Source organism: Orcinus orca, chromosome 6 (assembly GCF_937001465.1).
Source record: "Orcinus orca chromosome 6, mOrcOrc1.1, whole genome shotgun sequence".
Classification (NCBI taxonomy): Eukaryota; Metazoa; Chordata; class Mammalia; order Artiodactyla; family Delphinidae; genus Orcinus; species Orcinus orca.
In genome coordinates this window covers 101,033,556-101,050,781 of record NC_064564.1, presented here as the reverse complement: position 1 = coordinate 101,050,781, position 17,226 = coordinate 101,033,556, and positions in this window count along the sequence as shown.

Below are 17,226 nucleotides of genomic sequence, written 5' to 3'. Positions count from 1 at the left end.
TTTCTACGGTCTTGGGTTCAACTCTTAGTTCAGCCTTTTACTAATTTGCTGCAAGTCATTTTACCTTTCTGGGCCTCAGTTTCCTCATCTATAAGACGGGGATAATCATGCCAACCTTACAGAATTACTGGGATGATTAAACAGGATGGTCTCCAAAAAGTGCTGGTAGAGAAGATGATGATGGTGATGAAGAAGATGGTGGGTAACAGGCCTAAGCCCTCAGCACATGCCAGGTACGGCTCTGAGACCCCTCTAAGAATCAGTATGTTTCATCCTCACAGCAACTCAAGGAAACATTTTACAGATGAGGAAACTGAGGCACAGAGAGGTTAGGTAACTTGCCAAAGGTCACAGAGCTGATAAGTCGTATATCACGAATCCAAACCCAGGCAATGTGCCGAGCCTGTACTTGAGCTGCGTTCCACAGAGGCTGGCATGTAGTAGGTGCTCATTAAGGGGCAAGTCCTCTGCCCATTGGGTAACTGTCTTTGCTCTCATTGGGTGGTGAGCACTTAAAGGTGGGACTGCCTCCTGGTCCCCAGCCCCGGGCTGGGCCCATAGCAGTGTTGCTTGGGCATCACTCTTTTCATGCCCTTTAAAGGGATAAGAGTGCTCTGAAGTCTGGCTGTCTGGAGTTGAATGTCACCACCATTTACTGGCCCCAAGCCTCAATCTCCCTAACTCTCAGCAGGGAGAATCTGAGCACCCATGTCGCATGGTCTTGTGACTGAGACCAGGATGGACAATGCTAATCAGAATAGCAGGTGAGAGGTCAGTGGATGCTAGCTATTGTTACAATTATTTTTGTTGTTCTTCCATACTCCTGCCAAGTTTCCCAACAGGACCCTGGCTTTGCAAGGACCAGGCCATCCTCCTGGGCAAAGAACAGTTAACCAGGCTCTTTCTGGCGACAGGTAACTTAATTCCCATCTCAGATGCTGAGGCGGAGACCAACGCAGAGGTGAAGCTGGAATGTGAGATCAGCCCGGGGCCGCGTGCTCCCCAGGGAAACGGCCAGAGCTTTCACCCCAACTCTTTCTTCTCCCGCCTTCCAGAGCAGTGGTCATAGATACGGTGAAACAAGATCAGCCTCAAGTGGGACTGGGGTTGGGAGGGAGTTGGGAGCAGGTGGGTTGAGAGGGTGTAACACAAGCCCTCTCAATGTCCCTCACAGACAACACTGAATCTGCCCTTTGACTCCCCCAGAGGCCCAGAGAGGTTAAGGTCCTGGGCCAGTATCACACAGCTTATCTGGCAGCCAGTTGGACTTTCTGAACCTGGAGGTCCCTAAATTCTAAAACGCTGTGATACCCCCAGCCCAGCCCACGGTCACTTCTTAAGGGACAGAGAGTTGGAGGGTGATGATGGGGGAGTCCTTTACATGTGCCTTAGGGAGCCAGGCCAGAGCCTCCAGTGTGGGGAGGGCGGGGAGCCACCAGGCGGCAGGATCGGGTACCAGGCCCCGCTCCTTTGCTCCCCAGTGAGGGTCAGTTGCTCTGAGCCGGGGAGGAGAAGCAGGACTCCAGGGATGGAAGGCACTGGAAAGCCACTTCTCTAGCGCCGGCCGAGGGCACCCCCGGGCTCAATCTCCTTTTCTCTCTGCCTGGCTCCTGGCTCCAGCCCTCTCTGGCTGCGGTCTCTGTATTTCTCTATCCCTGTCTCTGCTGGCCTTGCTTTGCATCTCTCTGTCTCTCACTACATAGCTCCCTGTGTCTCTATATCCTGTTTCCTTCCCTTTCTTCTCTTGTCAGTCTCTCCCCATGTATCTCTCCCTGTTTCTGCCTCTCCTGCATGTCTCTCTCCTGTGCAAGGCCTCTCTCTCTCCCTGCCTGTTTCTCTCTCATTTCTCCTCTCCCTCCTCTTCCTCTCCCTCTTCCCCTTCCTCCTTCTCCATTTCCCCTCTGCCCTGTCATCCAACTCATCTGGGACAGAGAACGGATCTGGGTAGGAGAGTGACACAGCAGGGCTGGCAGGTAGGCTGGAGGAGGGGAGGGCAGGGCAAGCACACAAGAGGCTACTGCAAAGGTCCGGGCAGGCAGGGGCCAAGTCTAAGCCCCGTGAAAGCCATGGGTGGAGGAGAGGACGGTTCTGAGAACCGCTGTAAGGGAGGGGGCCTCGATGATGCTGTGGGGCCTGGGAGAAGGGCCAGTAGCCGGGAAAACTTCCAGGAGGGGAGACGAGGAAGGGAGGGCGGGGAGTGGAGTGGAGGGACAAGAAGGGGCAGATGTTGAGACCTGAGGCCAGCTTGGAGAGAGCTTTGAATGCTGACCAAGAGCCTGGGCTTCAGCCCGTGGGGCGGTGGCTTTTTATGTGAATCTGATGAAACTCCAGAACTCTCCCCTGACAAATGTGTATGCCCGATGTCTGGCACCCAGGTCAAGGCTTCTGGGACACTTTGAAGTTCTTCCATGAGCCACAGAGACCCCAGAATATGAAGCTGGTTCCAGGCACTGGGGAGCCATTGAGGGTTTTTGAGCTGAGGAGATGGCAGACATGGAGCTGCACTGTAGGAAGGTGACTCTGCAGCAGTGTGGCCTTAACTGTGCAGCAGAGAGGCCTCTGGCAGCCTGGCCCACTAGGCCTAGGGCCTCCCAGAGTGTCCCCTGCTTCCTGGAGACCCTGCAGGCTGCTTGGACCTAACACAGGGGAGTGGGTCCAAGCCCTGAGCCAGGGTAGCTGCAGCCCAGGACGCTAAGCCTCAGAGGGAGGGGCTGAGGCCCTCTCCACACTGCTGCCAAGGACCCTTGGTCCTAAGTGCCTGGGCCTGGCCCAGGGAGACGGGGCCCTCACAGCTACCCACAGTAGCCCTGCTCTGCCAGGCTCAGCCTAGTCCGGTCCCTTCGTACCCGCCCGCTCACCTGCCTCCTGTCTTGGGTTGAGTCTCTACCTCCTCAGACAATGTCCATTGAGGCAGGAAGCGGGCCCAGTGTGGGTGTCATCCTCACCCTGCCAGCTGGGCCAACCTGGAGTTTTCAGCAGCGACCTTAGTTTGCTGTTCCAACACCCGCTGCACAGATAGGGAGCCTGAGTCCAAGAGAGTGCTGAGATTTGCCACTCATTCTCCTGCAGGCTGGTGACCCAGGCAGGCCCCCAGGCTTTCAGCCCCAGGGCTCTCCTGCCTGTGCTGAAAGGACAGTCCTCCAGTCCTCCAGTGCCTGCACATCACCTTAGTGCCCCATCACCTAAAAAGCCCAGGTCCTGTCCCAGTTATGCCCTCCACTGAGGCTGCCTGAGCCACTTGGAGCGGAACTCATTGCTATTGCCATAGCTACCATTTATTAAGCTATTGCCATAGCTACCATTTATGAAGTGCCTACGATGTGCCAGACACTTGACATCATGACCCACCGTGTAGGTGACAAGTTACCACGTTGTGTAGATGAGGAAGCCGAGGCTCAGAGGAGGTGAGTAAGTTGCCTGTGCTTATCCTGCTAGTAACTGACAGAGCCGAGATCAGGACCCAGGTGTGCCCAGCTGCAAAGCCCAGGCCTTTCTTCCATGCCATATCCCTTTCTCTTCCTGTCATACAAAAGGGGCATCAATTTGGCTTCCCTAGAAACTTGGGAGACCCAGGAATCTGTCCCTAAAACCAGAGGTCCAGGCACCCTCCTGGCTCCCAGAAGACTAGCCAGGAGTCAACTTTAGCAGCCAGGGAGGTCCTCAGCTGCTCTCTTTCCTTTAGCAGAAGAACCGCAGGGGAGCAGGAGATGCCCGTGAACCTGGTCTCCAGGGTTCTAGCTCTGCCATTGACAGAGATATGTGTCATGGCCTCATTGACTCCCCTCTCGGGCTAAGCCTCTGTCTCCCCCTCTCAATCTGGAGGAGCTGGGATCACGGCTCCCAGAGGACCATGCCAGCCCAGTGCCTGCCATTCCTTGGCTAGAAGGAGGTACCTCGGTGCCCTCTGGGCAGAAGCTTTGCCAAGCTAAGGGTTTGGCATGTCATGTTTGCCTGCTCTGTTCAAAGGTCTTATTCCAGCAAGGAGCCACCCCAAGGGTGGCCCACTCCAAACCCCAGTGACTCACTTACAGAGTGAGGGGCAGGCGGGCGGGAGCGCTCTCTGTGGCTCTTGGCGTCTGGTGGAGCCCACGGTCCCACGAGCCCACGCCGGGCGGGAACTTGTGTCAACCACTGGCTCCTGTAAATCGCAGGGCTAGGACAAGGTGGGATTGTCGGCGGCCCTCAGAGAGAAAACTCAGCCTGTGTGCTCCGGGGAGCTGACCCGGGGGGACCCTGGGCCCTGCTCGGTGGCATTAACGAGCCCTCCATCTGGTACCATCGTCAACCACTAGCTGATGCTGACACAGAATTTCGGCTGCGCGAGAGAGTGCGTGTGTGTTCCAAGGCCAGCAAAGGCTCAATTCTTCCGATTCGGAAAAATCCGTTCAAAGGAAGGAAAATTGAGGATGAGGAACTGAAGATAGCTTGATTCGTGTTTCCTCAGTCTGAGACTCAGCTGGTTCACAGCAGATTATCTCCCTGGATGTCTAACAGAGGAAACCCAGGCTCAAAGAAGGCTGGGCCCCAGGAGGGAGGGCCATGGCTGGGCCAGAATGGACATGTGACCTTTTATCTCCCAGCCCAGAGCTCTGACCATCCTGCCGTCCTGCCCCCCTCAGCCAGGGGCCGGCTCTACCCTTGGCCCCGGTGGAGTGTGGACCCTGGACTCCTCTGACCTTGATTTGGACTCAACAGCTTCCCCTCTTTGAAGCACAGCATCAACAGACGCTTCTACTAGGAGGCTTCCCAGGTGGGGCACCCAGAGCCCTGCCTTCAAAGAATTTATCATCTTCCTAAGGAGACAGAAGGGAATTCAGGAGTAAAACCAGAAAAATAATAATGACCAATGCTTACATGGTACTGACTCTGCACCAGACAGTTCTGTTCTAAGGGCTTTTCATGTGTTAACTCATTTGATCCTCACAACAACCTATAAAGTATTGTCAGTCCCATTTTACAGATAAAAAAGCTGAGGCACACTGAGGTTAAGTAACTTCCCCTTGGTCACACAGCTAGAAGTCTGTGTAGCCTGTTTCTTGAGTCCACACCACCAAAGAAGATATCACGTGACAAGTTTTAGCTCCTCCTCGGTGCTAGGCACCATCCTCAGTATTGGGGACACAGTGGTGGAAAGAAGAGACAAGGATCCTGTCCTCAAGGAACTTGCCACTCTTCCTCCATTCACTCATCCATCCATCACCCATCCACCGCCCATCTATCGTCCATCCATCATCCAAATATCACCCATCCACCATCAGTCTATCATCCACTCACCCAACTGTCATCCATCCATCTGTATCTATTTTTACTCACTACAGTATCCCTCATGCTCAGCACAGTGCCTGGCACATAATCCTCAACCAATATTTGTTGAAGGAATGAAGAGATGAAGACAGATTGGGGCCATGCCCAGGAGCTCTGGGCTCCAGTCCTTTACCCTCTCTCAGTCCAGCCCAGTGGGTAGTGAACACTGCCCTACTCACCTCACAGGATTCTTGCGAGGCTCTAATGGTGAGTAGACAAGTGCTTTGCAAACTGTAAAGGGCTGTGAAGACATAGCATCAGGCTGTTGAGCTGCTGTGCGGGCGCCGAGGCCTGCAGAGCTGGGTCTCCCTCAGGTCTGGCTGGTGAGCCCTGTCAGACGCTTCCCCTTGGTCTGCCAAGAGGCCCAGAAAGGAAAGGAAATTGACATTTAACGAGCATCCGCAATGTGCCAGGGCTTCACACACTTTAACCCTCTCTTCCCTTTTCTTGTACAGATCAAAGAACTGGAAGCCCAGAGAGGTCTGTCATTTGTGTAAGGTCACACGGCCGATGAGGAGCAGAGGCCAGGTTTGAACCTGAGGCTGTGAGCCCCAAAACTTGTGCTTGTGACGGTCGCCCACACCACCTCCCTTTAAAGGGATGTTGCTGCCTCCCTGCATTCCAAATATCCTTAAGTTCCCCACTGTTCAAGGTCACAGAGCAAGCTCCTGGCAGAGTCTTTTACAAAATGTTTCCATTCAGTTTTTGCATTGATTATTTCCTTTTTGCTTTATAGGAATTTCCCCCCTTTTATTTGTAAAGAAAAGCCAATGTAAATGTTCTCCCACACATAGGTTAACTCTTGTCTGACAGAGGTGGATTCTGGGTAGCCATTTCGGAGAGGGGATGGAAGGTCAGCCTCTTGCCAGGGCTTCCTGCAGGGCCTTTTCTCAGACCCTCGCGATAGTTCACACTCAGGTGTGGCTGTGCTGCCTGACATCACCCGTGGCAGAAGCCCCTGACTCCCAATTTACCAGCTTCCTATGACCCTCAGCACGGGGCAGGCTTCTAGGACCCAAGAAGAAACCATGCCCTGAAACCTAGAGGCCAGGGAACAGTCTTCCTGGAGACTCTACTCGTGTACCGCAGGCTGGGACAGAAAAAGAAACACAGCCACTGTCCTGGGCCACCCACCGAGGGCCCGGCACAGCACCGGGCAACGCACCAACATCCTCTCTTCGTGTCTTCTCAGCAGGAGGGGTTGGTCTCAATAACCCCATTTTACAATGGAAAGGGAAGCTGAGGCTCAGAGAGGCAAAGTCATCTGCCCAAGGCCGCACAGCTGGCCAGGGGCAAATTGGGCGTAAGACAGGACCCTTGTTTATAAGTTGCTTTAAGTCAGGGGCTAAAAATAAAACATTGTGCACTTGAAATGACAAGGTACCTCCTCTGGGCCAGGCACAAACCGCAGTCCTGGGGACCTGGTGCAACAGGGAACTGGTGGAAGAAAGCCCCAGTTCTGCTAAAGACTTGCCGCGTGACCTTGAGTGGGTCACTCTCCTTCTCTGAGCCCAGCATTTGCCCTGTGTGAGTGAGTGGATTGAGGGTCTGAGTCTTTTATACTCTTTCTCATATGCTGTTTGGGTACCAATTTGCAAGGTAGAATTTAGGGGGCGGGGAAGATGGCTGTGCTTTGTGGAGCAGTGCTGCAGTACGGCTGAAAGTTACTAAAAAGCTCTCTTCCTGCCACTCAGAGACCCCATTACCAACACCCCAAGGGGCAAAATTCCCAGAGGAGTTAAGGTAGCTGGGATTAAAACACCCCATTCCTGACCCGCATCACCATGTGGGGGGCCGAACAGAAGAACTGCAAGCCCCGGGCCAGATACCAACGGGAAGCAGGGACGGCACCAGGCCTTCCACGCCAGTGGACGGTGGACGGTGGACGGTGGGTGGGATGCTCTCTGAGCTCCGCACACCAGCGGCCTCTGCCCCGCCCTTCTCCTGGACAGCCCCTCACCCCTCACCCCAAGACACATCGCCCCGCTGCCCCCAGCCCCTCAGCAGAGGCTCCTCCTGTCGTTGGCTCCAGTTCCAGCAGGCTGGCCATTTAAGGCTCCACCTCACCCCTTTAAATTCTATTTTTTCAAACCACATTCTTGAACTTGGCAGATAACGTGGCAGCCCGACAAGAGCCCTATTTACTCGGAGAGCCGTGAATGGGCCCTTTATAACAAGCTTCATTAATATTTCTACCTATTGGCCAGCTCTCCATTTCCTCCCCCTATACAAACAGATTCTCCACACAGAAAGACTTTTCAAATGCTCTTGTTGACTTTCCCCAAATAGGGAGGGCAGCCGGGCTGACCAGGGTGTGTGAGTGTGTGTGAGTATGTGTGCAGGGGAGGGGGCGTCTGTGGGCGTGCGCCCGCCAGCCTGGTGCAGGAAGGAAAGAGGCCCACTATTCATGGGCAGGGGCGGGCAGCCCGGGTGAGTCCAGGTATGCTGCGTCTCACAAAGACACACTGAGTCCAGCCTGCACCGTGAATTCCAGAGCCCTGGCCGGGGGAGCCGGACGCTCCCTCCTCAGTCCCTGCTGCCGGGCTGGGTGACTCTAGGCAAGTCCCTTACTCACTCTGGGCCTCACCGTTCCTATTTGTCAGTTGGGTCTACACCCTGTCACTCAAAGTGTGGTCCATGCACCAGAGCAGCAGCATCGCTTGAGAGATGCAGATTCTCTGGCCAGATGCGCTGGAGCAGAATCTGCATCTCGAGATCCCCGGGGGATATGCGTGCACAATGAGGTTTCAGAAGCATCAGATCTACGGCACGTGCCCCTCCGCCACCACCAGCGCTGTTCTATGGCTCACAGGCCATCACAGACCTTAAACATCATTGAGCCACCAAGGGTATTTTGTTCCCTACTTGGTGACCACAGGCCTGGCCCGTGGTTAGGGCTCAGGAAATAAATGAACGAACAGAAAAGTGCATTGTCAAAGTCCAAAGCCTTGTGCTAGTGACAGAAATTCTTCCTCTTCAGCATTTGAGAACTTGTGAAGAACAGCCTGCTCTGTCATTCGGAAGGTCACACGGCATTGAAAGGGATCGCCTAATATTGCAACGGATGGGGTGAGCTCGCTGTCTTTTGGCGATATGCAAACAGAGGCTGGAGGGTCTGTGAGGGCGCGGAGCCCCACATGTAAAGGACGTGCCTCTGGGGCTGAGGAAGAACCGCTGCAGAGAATGTGGTGCGATCACTGCGCTTGCTTACGGGGGCATGGTGGCAACTTGGAGAGAGGCAGAGCCACATCTTCAACTGATGCTGCCCCCAGTGAGGACGTGGCAAATGGCTTCACTTCCTTTCCATTTGTTCATGTGATGAATGTTTTTCCAAACTGTCTGGCTGTCTGCTGGACCTTGGGGACATGACGGTTAATAAAACAGACTTTGTCCTTGCCCTCATGGGGGAGAGAGACCATCAACAAGTAGATTAAAAATTAAATTCAAATTATGAGGAGGAAGCAGAGGAGGGTGAGAGACAAGTTGTGGGGGGGAGTGGGGGGGAGTTGGAGGGAACTTATTAGCCAGGGGAGTCAGGGAAGACATCACTGAAAGGTGAGCTTTTAAATTTAAACCTGAAGACAGAGGAGCCAACCATGTGAGGAGCTGAAGGAAGGGTGCTCTCAGCAGAGGGAACAGCACATGCTAAGGTCCTGAGGCAGGAAGTATTTAGTGCTTTGCAAGGGGTCAGGGTGGCAATAGCATTCCACATGCAAGGGGGAGAGGGATCTGTGATGGGTGGCAATTTCTCAGACCTGCTGGGAGGAAGGATGGCACAGAGTAGGTGCTCAGAGCATAACGTGTTGGCTTTTAATCGATCTTCAGGCCTCTGTGGCTGCTTCAGGCCCCTATCAGGATGGCTGCCTGCTCTTTCCATCTCTCGGGAGCAGCCCAGGAAGTACCCAGCCTGGGCCACGGCCCAGGATGGGGCCAGCTGAGCTGGAGGGGGTTGAATGAGCTGCCTGTGTGTGTCTTGGCTACCTACATCTTACCTTTTGGGGGAGGGGTGGCCTGCCCAGCTTTGGCTAGCCTAGATGGCTTGGACAGAAATCCCTGATGTCCTGCCTAGGTCTCAGCAGCAAAGGCAAGACCCTCTCAGGAACACAGAAGCCTCTGGCCAGCCCTTAAGTACCAGGCTGGAAATAACCAGTTCTCTCCGCCCCTAGGGGCCATGGGCTCACCCACCACAGGGGCCGGAGTGGCTGGACAGAGTAAGGCAGGATGGCTGCCCCGAGAGAGGCCTCTTGGATTCTCCCAGCTGGGAGGCCCCTACTCTCAGGCTCTGGGGGGTGGGGAATTCAAATCCTGGATTTGCCACTGACCCCCCAGGAGTGCTTCAAAAGCTGCCTTAGCAATCTGAGCCTCAGCTTTCTCATCCATGAAACGGAGGTGATCACTCCCTCTGAGGCTCACTGTGAGAAACAACATAATAGATGTGTGAGTTTTGTAAACTGGAAAGTGCAATGCACATCGAAGAGTTCATGGCTGGGAGGAACAGTTCACGTCATATTCGAGGTCATGAAAAGACAGTTCTGGCGTACAGTCCCAACTCTAACCTCTGGATAGATCACAGCACTTCTGAGAGTCTCAGTTTCCCCAGCTGTGACATCTGGACCCTTGTCCTGACCTCAGTGTTGTTACGAGAATCCAATTAGTTCAAACGATGTAGACACTGAGTACCTACTATGTACCTTGTTCACAGCATTCTAGATGTCTCGCAGAGGGGAAGGGCCCCTTTCCTTCTTCAACTTCAGGGAATCCTTTCCTGAGGCTTCCAGATAATCCAAGATGTACTCAGGAAACCATCAAAGGACGGGAAGAAGAAGACGTCTAGGTCTCAAACTTGGCCCCCAGAGTCAAGTTGCTGGTCAAGAACCTGTCTCATTTTCTTACTGTCCCTGTGACTTTGGCCAAGTTACTTAGCTTCTGCAAGCCTCAGTTTCCCCATCCATAAAGTAGGGAGATTATGAATACCACAGTGGCTGTTGCTGTGATGAAATTACATCAATTGAGAGCTGAGCTCCGTTCTTGGCCCATTGTGTTTGATTCATCATGTTTGCTGCTATCAAGAGTAGGAGCAAATAGAAGTTGGTTTTTGTAGTAACAGTCATAAAATAGTAGTAGTATAAATACCAGTAGTAGCAGTAGAGGTGATGATATAAGGAATAATAGTCATAGTAGTCACAGTACTGGTAGTAGCAATAGTATTAAGAAGTGCCAGTAGCACTAATAGTAGCAGTAGCAGAAGTACTGGTACTGCAAGGACTGGTAGTAGTAGTAGAAGTGCTGGTTGTACAAATAAACAGTGGTAGCAATAGTGGTAGAAGTAGTAGTGGACGTACTAGTATGATGCTAGTAATAGGAGTGCCAAAAGAGAGAGGTAAGACTGAGAGAATTCAGCCCCTTTTAATTCTGGGGAGATGGGACAGGGTGTAGTTTATGGAAATTGGAAAGGAGAAGGGTCCAGAGAGATGAGGTTGACAGAAATGAAGGGGTGCAGGGCCCCAGAAACTGGTGCTCATCAAATCCTCTTAGGCTTGGTGGGGGAATATGATTCTGTTTCAGGGACAGCGTCTTGGGGTGGGGGGCCGGGCTGTGTCTCCACCTCCCGCTCCCCCAGGGAGGCAGGGACAGTGTTTGCTCCCAGAAATCCCAGAGACCTGAAGGAAGCAGGGTCTTGGGTGCCTCTGGTCCACTGTCCTCTACACACACTGAGGCTCCGTGTGTGTGTGTGTGTGCGCGTGTGTGCGCGCACGCGTGTGTGTCTCCCTTGGGTCGCAGAGTAGGGAATGATGACTTTGTGGCCTCGGGAGACGTGCTTCCTGCTGCTCCAGCGGGCCAGCTTTGAGGGTTTGGCGGCTGGGCTTATGTGGAAGCTGCAGCTTCGCGTTCCAGCTCCTCAGCTGCCAGAGGGGCGAGTCAGCAGTGGGGCCTGGCACCCACCCAGGCAGGAACTCAGCGGCCTCATGCTGATAAGGTGGGTGGGGCTTCCTGGGAAGAGCTTGAATAATTACAAGGAGGGGCACTAGGGCATCATCCCCAGGCTCTGCTCATCTGGAAGAGTGAGTGAAGATGAGTTTCTAGCCAGAACCATTACCAGGGCTTCCATGGAAATTTCTACCTTCTGGCAGTTTGAGTATGATCCCACTAAGCAACAGTTTGCTCTTCAACTTGTCCCACTGCTGGGCCTTTGTTCGTGCTGTTCCCTTTGCCTGAAATGCTCTTCCTCTCCCTTCTGCCTGTCCCAATTTCTACCCATTTTTAAAGCCTGTCTGAATGCTACCTCCTCCAGGAAGTCCTTCCAGATTCCCCAGCCCTTGCTCTCTGGTCAGGATTCACTTTCCTCACTGGTGTTCCCATGGCATTCGGTTCCAGCTGCTATGGGTAGTTCAGTTTAAGAGACATGCCCTGATTCACCAACCAGTCCCTGCCATCAGAGAACTTAGAGTTCTCCCAGGCAGACAGATGTTGCTGCCCCATCACTACCCCCACTAGATGGGTTCAGGTCCTGGGGCTGGTAGTTGTGGGAGGGTGTGGGTCCTTAGAGGAGGGCTCCCATGCCAATCCAGGAGGACTTCCTGGGAGAGGATGCAGCTTCTCTAGGCTCAACCAAACAACACCCACGACACAGTGGATCGTTAGCACCTAGTTTGTGGCCTGGCACACAGTGGGTGCACACAGTGGGTGCTCTGAATGTGCTTAATTCACATTCAAATTGAATGTGCAGCTTCGCCTCACACACTGGACAGCTTTCTGTCACCTGTGTAGAGGAAATCTAGAAAGGAAGAAAAATCTGGAAAACTGTTAATGGATCCCACGGTCCCTGCAGGCAGGGCCTGTGGACAGTTCTGCTCTTTTCCATGAGTTCAGTGGATTCTAAGCCAAACAAAAGGGAATCTCGGGCAGCAATGAGATGGCTTATCCGGAAGTCTGGTCCCAAGAGAAGTGTAGATGTTCTAGATAAAACAGACACAAGGTCTCAAAAGGCCCATCAGATCTGAGAAATCACTCTACCAGAACATAGCCCAACACACACACTGAGTGGGATGACTTGGTCATCAAGAACAACTGAAAGCCGAAGTTGTCAATCCTGGCTGTGCATTAAAACCATCTGGAGTGCTTTGGAAACACTGATGCCTGGTTCCCACCCCCAAACCAATTAATCAGAATCTCTGTGGGTGCGGCCTGGAGTCCCCAGGTGATTTTGATGCCAGGGGAGGAGCTCCACTGCCTTAAAGTATCACTCAAGATTCCCCAGGGAAGAAGGCAGGGGGGGTATGAAAGCCCATAGGGGAGCATGTTGCAAGAGAGACGGTAAAGTTCAGACATATTGTGTAGGTAAAAGGTCAACTTCAGTCAGCCAAGTTCAGCTTTGCAGAACAGCTCACAGGAAGAGGCTGCAGAGAGTAGAGGACAGAGCACAAGTTCTGGCGACTGACAGATCCCCACTATACCACTTAGTGGGTGGAGATCCCTACTACACCACTTGGGCAAGTTACCCAACATCTCAGAGCCTCAGTTTTCTTATCTGTAAAATGGGCACAATTATAGTGCCAATCCAGAGGATTGCTTTGAAAACTACTTAAAGTAGAAAAAATAACCAGTGTTCAATAAATATTAACTCCCAGCCCTCTGACCCATGAAGGTTCCAGACACATGAGGCATCATTGTGCAAGAGAAGGTCCTTAACGCCCCTTAACTTTCTTACATATTAACATTATTGCTTTTAGGAGAAGATATCCAGCTCACAGGTAAGTCGTTTCTGGGTGAGCAGTGGGCGGACTGAGGCAGGGGAAAGCTGTTTCTGTTTCTAGGGAGAAGAGCTGAGATCCTGGAAACAACAGGAGGTTCAACAACCCTGGGTCCTTTGATTTCTCAACCACCCTTCAGGCAGTATCATTTCCTCTTGCTGGACTTTCATGCCTTCATCAGACAGACAGACAGACAGTGAGTGTGCCTCTGTGCCAGGCCCTGTGCTGGGCATGGGGATGGGATCCCTACCCTCACCAAGCTCCTTGTCTAGCAGGAAGCCTGGCATGGCTGCCGGTACCTACCACACACAGCAGAGAAGCCACGTGAGGCTTTGGAGGAGAGGAGCCAGGCATTTAAGGGGAAAGAGTGATGGCCTGGGTGTGCCAACAGGTTACTCTCTCCATCTTGTCCTAAAATCATTACTCTTGATCACGAACGCAACTGTTGCTCTAGCCCGTGCTGGCCCCCTTCAGTTTTTCCATCTGCAAAATGGGCTAGGGGGCCAGAGAGACATTCATTCAGTGATCCCTTAAGGTTCCTGTTTTGGAGAATTTTGTGAAATGAGTCCTGTGGCCCACATTGATGTTTTAATGAAAGATTACAGCAAGCTCTGTTTGGAAAATTTCACAACAGGCCTTGGACCCATCTGGCTTTTCCTCCATGGGGGATACAAGTGGAGCAATGACAGATGGGTGTCGTGTGATAAAGGGAGACCATCCTCCTCACTGATCTTCTTTATCATCTTTCTTCCACCTCAATCCAATGCAAGTCTGTCTGGCAGGGTGAGCCCCAGGCTGGGCTCAACCTCTTCCCACAGAGCCTCAGTCTCTGTACCTCACAAATGGGGACCAGCCCTCCTGTGTAATGTGTCAGGGGGAGCAGAGGGCACTGACACTCGGGCTTACCAGGGCCCCCTAGAGCCTGTCCTCCACCCTCTGCGAACTCCAAATTTGTAGCACACGGTTGGGTCCAAGAGGCTAGCTTGGGGAGAGTGTCATTCAGCTTCTGGGCACATCTGAGAGTAGCTTTGTGGCAGGAGTTGATGATCTCTATGATAAATGGGTCTCTAAATGAGTCCTTACATCATGAAGCTGAGAGTCTGTGGTTAGGAGAGGAAGGGAGGGAGGAGAGACGGAGGTCAGGGAGGGATGGAGGGATACATCCAGCAGCCCTCGCGCCAGCCTCCCTTCCTCCTTCCCGGCTCCTTCCCTTCTTCCGACCAACATCTGTTACATTCCTACTGCATGCAGGGCCCTGGCTCGGAGGCCCTAGGGATGAAGCCCACAGAGTCCCTGCTTCCCGACAGAGAGGAAGAGCAACGCAGTGTGGTCAGCACTGTAACGGGGTGGGGGAAGCCAGGAGGTTGTGAGGACACGGATGTGGTTCCAACCTGACCTCATGGGGCGGGGGGTGTGAGGGAAGGCATTCTATGGATGGGAAGGCTTGCAGGACAAATCCACCAGGGAGAAGTGAGTGCTCCTGGCAGAGGGAACAGCAGGGGCAAAGGTTTAAAGGGATCAAAGAAAAGCCTAGGAAAGCTTTGGGCTGGAGCACAGGATGCAGGCGTTGGGGGCTGTGGGGAGTGGAGACGGACAGCCAGAGGGGGCAGCTGGAGAAAGAGCCCAAATGGCCTTGAGTCTGAATGGCCTTCAGTCCCAGCCAGGGGACCTCAGACTTCATTCTGAGGCCCCAGGGATGAGGGTAGGGTTTTCTCAGGGCGGGGGATGGCTGGGGCTGAAGGGAGGACAGTGGACTGAAGGAGCTAGAACCAGGAGCAGGGTGTGTGTGGGCGGGTCCCCTGATTGCTCAATGTGGCTTTTATTCATTGCCTCGAGAAGCACTTCTTGAGGGCCTGCTCATCCCCGTGCACAGCACAAGGCCGGCCAGCCCCTCCACAGTGCACAAGCTCAGGAGAAAATGTATAGAAAGAGCGTTGACAAAGCCTCCTTTGTGATGAACCCTGGGGCCGTGTTGGCATGATGCTCTGCTGCCCTCTAGCGAGGCCTGGCGATGCACCCCTGCAGGGTCCAGCCAGCTTCTAAGATGTGCTGAGCTTCTGTACATGCCTTCTCTCTATCCCTCCCTCAACCACAGGAGTCCCACTGCTCCCTAGGAAAAGGGGCGGTCTGGAAGTGGAGGACAAGCTCAAAACAGGGTGATGAGGGGAGGTGGACACAGAGGGACTCAGTCCCAGCTGTGGGAACAGGCAGCATCAGGGTCAATGAGGGGCTTGGGGCCCAGGTACTGCATCTTGAATTTTCTCAAGTGAATAAACACAGACTACATACAATGGTAACAATGATGATGGTGGTGGAGACGGTGGTTGCAGTGACTAATGATTATGGGCACTGCTGGTTATTGGCAGTGCTGATTACGCACACTGCTGGTAGGTATTGGTGATGGGGTGATGGTGGCAGTCATGATGACAAAGACAGAGGTAGAAATAGTGGTAGCGGTGATGGAGGTGGGGGTTAAAATGACTATAAAGCTACACAGAATGTTCTTGTATATGTCTTTAGGTGGAAGTATGCACTCATTTCTATTGGGCACAGACCTAGGAGTGGAATTGCTGGGTCATAGGACAGGTATATGTTTAGCTTTAGTAGATGTTGCCAAACAGTTTTCCAAAAAATGGTCGTATTTACACTTGTCATGTGTAAGTTCCTGGTGCTCCACAAACACTTAGCGTTGTCTGTTTTGTTCCCTAGAGTATCTCAAATGCCTGGAAGCCTGGCATAGAGAGGAGGCTTAATAAAAATCTGCTGCATGAATGTTCCATGTGAGGGTGGCAGATGTTCACATTCACCATGAGAGACCAGAACCAGAACTCTGCTCCTGCTTGTAGACATCCAGTGACGGCCACATTCGGATCCAGGTTGGGAGCCTGGTGTATAAGTCCTGACCAAACAGCTCGTCACACCCCAGGTGCACATGTCCCTTGTCTCTGCACATTTCTCAAAATCCCTTCGGTGTGGCTCCCCTCACTCCAGTTTGAGGAGGAACAGCAATCTGATCAAACCAATGCACACTAAGATGAGTGACTCATAGACCTTAACCCTTGTTCACTTACTGGGTTTACGACATGAAAAAAAGGCAACCTGCCACAGCAGACAGCAAAGAACTTAGAGTTCCTGGTTTTGGATTTAAACTCTCTCAGTTGGGCCACTTACAGCTATTTTCTCCTTAGACAACTTCCCCTGCCTATCTCTATGTTCCTGTTATGTTTTATTCCGTTTTCATTTGAAAAACAGGAATGGTAATTCTTGTCTTATCCACCTCAAGGATTCAAAAAATATAATAGATTAAGGAACTTCAGAGTTGAAAAGACTCTTGGAGATCATCTAGGGATTTTAATTTTGCTTTTAAATAATTCTTTGCAATATATGAATCATTTTCAATTATAGTTTCACTGAAATCACAGAACTATATAAAATAAGGGCAGGATCATTAATCTCTTTTCGTAGGAAGGAAACAGGCTAAAAGGGGAAATGACTTGCCCAGGGCTCTGCGGTTTGTTAGTGGCAGAGCTGGAGGCAGTGGCTCGTTGCTCTACCTAATTCTCCCTGCAGATCTAGCTAGAAGGCCCTATAAAACCAAAAGGTCAAAACAAACAAACAAACAAAAAACAAAAAAAAAACCCAAAAGGTCAACTGGGCTCTTGCTTGCATGCCTCCAGTGCATGGGGAACTCACTGCCACCCAAGATAAATCATTTGCTACTTGGGTGGCTCTGATAGTTGGCTGTCATTTGTGGTGGTATAGAGCGTGTTTCGTCAAGAGGGGGTGATTATTAGAGCTTTCATTCTAATGTTTCTTTGAAGGAAGAGGAATTTACAGAAATATTCAGAGAACATGCAGAGGTAGCCAGAATGGCAATAATTATAACAATCGATACCTACTGATGGTGTCACTTCCCTGTTGGTAACCCTTCATGGGCTTCCTGATTCTCTGAGGAATGCGTCCAGATTCTTTGATGTGCCTTTCAGTGAGCTGAGTCCAGCCTCAAACCAGCTCTCAATGCCGCACACATCTCCCCACCCCATCCTGGCCTTCCTGCAGGATATGCTCCCTCTGCCTGGAACACCCTCACCCACCACTCTCACCTCCCTGCTCCTACAGGCCTCTGAATCCCACCCCCTCCTCCAAACCCCTGCACATCAGATTGCACTTA